Raw genomic sequence first — 3080 nt, 5'->3', positions numbered from 1 at the left:
CAGACAAAGGTATTTCCAATGCATAAAACGAGATCACTTGGTTTTGGAAATCAGCAGTTTTGTCTCACGAATGAAAACCAACCATCAGAGACTGGCAAGTGGCATAGTAGATAGGTGCTGACTCCACATGGCCAACCATGGTTTGAGTTCTGGACATCGTGCCTTGCTTTCTCTCTTTCGCTCGCTCGCTCGTCAAATTAAAATACTGCTACTAATAATACATTAAATAATTTTTAAAGAGATTTTTGCTATGGGGTACGTGCCAGGAAGACAGAGAGACAGAAAGTGATAGATCACCCCCAGGGGAGATGAACATGCTGCAATCCCTTCTCTTCCATTTCCCTTTTGGGATTCTGGGCATGCATGTACATGCACCCAGCATGAGTTTTAAGCTGCCATATCTGCGACTCAAACCACATTTGACTATATGGGAGTCCAGTGATGCAACCATTATACCATCTGCTTGCCTTTTTAAAATAATTCTTTTTTTTTTTTAAGAGGTTTTTCACTATAGGGCGCGTGTGCTCGCCAGACAGACAGAGAGAGACAGAGAGACAGAAAGTGAGAGAGCACCCCCAGGGGAGATGAACATGCTGCAATCCCTTCTCCTCCCTTCTCCTCTCGGGATCTTGGGCATGCACGCACACGTGCCCGGCATGGGTTTTAAGCCACCGGGTCCGGGACGCGAACCACGGTTGACTACATGGGAGTCCAGCGACATAGCCATTACGCTAACTGCTGGTTCCCAATAAAATAATTCTTAAAAAAAATATAGCTAATCACCAAACAACAAGCAAAGGAGACTTCCTATAAATAAAGTTCAGTTTTCTTGAAATTCTGATATAGAATTGACCAGATTAAAAAACAAACAAATAGGAGCCAGCAGGTGGCATGGTGGTTTAAGTACTGGACTTCCACATGACTGATTGCAGTTTGAGTCCTGGACCTGTTGGCTTAAAAATCACACCAGGTGTGTGTGCGTGTGTGCACATGTGTGCATGTGTGCGTGTTTAAAATCCTGAGAGGAAAATGGAGAACAAGGAATTGCAATGTGGTCATCCACCTTGGGGATAAATTCTCACTTCCCCTCTCTCTGTCTCCCTTTGACCAGTGCATGTACCTTACATCAAAAACCTAAAAAAAAAAAAACAGACAAAATGCAAAAACAAACAAATAAAAAACCCAACCAAACAAACAAAAAACAAAGACAACACAGATAGTGGTACTAAGAGATATTTTGCAGGGAAACAGAATTTTTAGAAGATTAAAAACTTCAGCAAGTTGAGCATAATAATAGCCATCTCCTCTTCTACGTTAATTTAAAGGTTTGTTGTAGCTGTCCTGTTCTTGGGACCTAGCCCTTGTGAGGCAAATTCTATGTGTCTCCTCAGCAGTAGGTATCAATGCACACATAATCTAGTTCTCTGACTCTGAGTTTAAGGTATGTATTTGTTTCCTTGGAATTATAAAACAACTTACCACAAGTGAGGTGACTAAACCAACAGAAATGTATTTCCTTACAGTTCTGGAGCCCACAGTCTGCAACCAAGTGAGCAGGGTTGACTCCTTCTAACGCTCTGAGGGAAAATCTGTTTCCGTTTCCTGGAACCTTTGATATTCCTTGGTTTGCAGACGCATCATTCCAATCCCTGTCTATATTCAGATGGCCTTCTCCCCTGCGTTTCTGTGTTCCAAATCTCCTCTCCCTTGTCTTATGAGGACACTGGTCATTGGATTTAAGTTCATTCTAAATTTAGGATGCTCTCATCTCCAGAGCCTTCACTTAGTTATATCTACAAAACCCTATTTCTAAATAAAGTTACATCCAGAGGTGAGTTTGGATGTGACATAACTTTTTGGGGTCACCATTCAACTCACGTCAGTATCTAGTTTTTCCTTGTCCTTTGAAGTTTATGATCTTGAACTCCCCTCACGATGTCCTTCATCCTTCATTGATTTAGACAAGAGAATTCAGATTGTTTTGATCTGCTGACTTACAGAAGTCCTTGAGTGGCACTTTTTGGAGCTTTGGAATGACTTCACTCTTCATATGTCTTCCCCAGATTAGGAGGATGCTTTTTCTTGAGAATGAAGCCAACAATGTCAAAGCACACCTTGGCTTACAGCTTGGTTGAAAACAAACTGGAGCGAAGTTTAATACATTCATGCTTTAAGAAAATTCCAGTAAAGCAAAGTGAATCAAGTTAATGTTGGTGCTATGGAAAGCCTGAATTACATTTCTTTAGGAAATTAAAATTGTAAACTAGTACAGAGCATCCTATCCACTAATGTGTTAGTTAAGGATTATTCAACTTGGGCATTTCATTTTCCAGTTTGAGGAACAAAGCTAAGATTCTTCTCTGACATCTAATAGAGAGGCATTACAAATTATTAGAGTTAGGTCCGGCCTCCGTGGCGCAGGCAGCAAAACACAGTTATGCAATACTGGAACTATATGGGAGCCCTGGGTTCAGATCCCATGTCAGCTTGAGCAGACCGGACGCTCGTGCACACTTGCCTTTGATCCTGGCTGGTTAAGAGGCTGAGGGTAAGATCAGGCATGGCAAGATCCTGTCAAGGGGATTTTTCTCTCTCTTTCTCTTCTATAAAAAAAAAAATTAATAAACTTAAAAATACAAGTATTAGAGTCAGACAGTAGGTTGGAATCTGGGCTCTGTCTTGGTATAACCTGAAGTAAGTTACTTAATCTCACCAAGCTTTATTTTATCTGTAAGCTGGACCTGATAAAAACAATGATTACCTCAAAGGATCATTGAAGTAGTTAAATGAGATAATGCGGATAGAGTACTTAGCAGAGTGTGTGTATGTAAGAAACATTGTTTTTATTGTTATTACTGTTAGTATAGTAGGAGTGAGAATTTGTGGTCATTCAAGGTCAGTGTTTGTTTATCCCATCTGTGGGAAGTCAGAAGTGGGCGGGCAGGCTGGCTGGCATTATTGTTGCTCTGCAATGCAGCTATGCTACCACCATCTTATAACCATCTCAGTTCCTCTTGACTCTTGCCATCTGGCTATCCCGCTACATTTCAACCCTGGACTGAAAACCCATCTACTCAAGT

This window comes from Tupaia chinensis, unplaced genomic scaffold, assembly GCF_000334495.1.
Source record: "Tupaia chinensis unplaced genomic scaffold, TupChi_1.0 Scaffold000065_1, whole genome shotgun sequence".
Classification (NCBI taxonomy): Eukaryota; Metazoa; Chordata; class Mammalia; order Scandentia; family Tupaiidae; genus Tupaia; species Tupaia belangeri.
Note: the sequence above shows the minus strand (reverse complement) of the source record.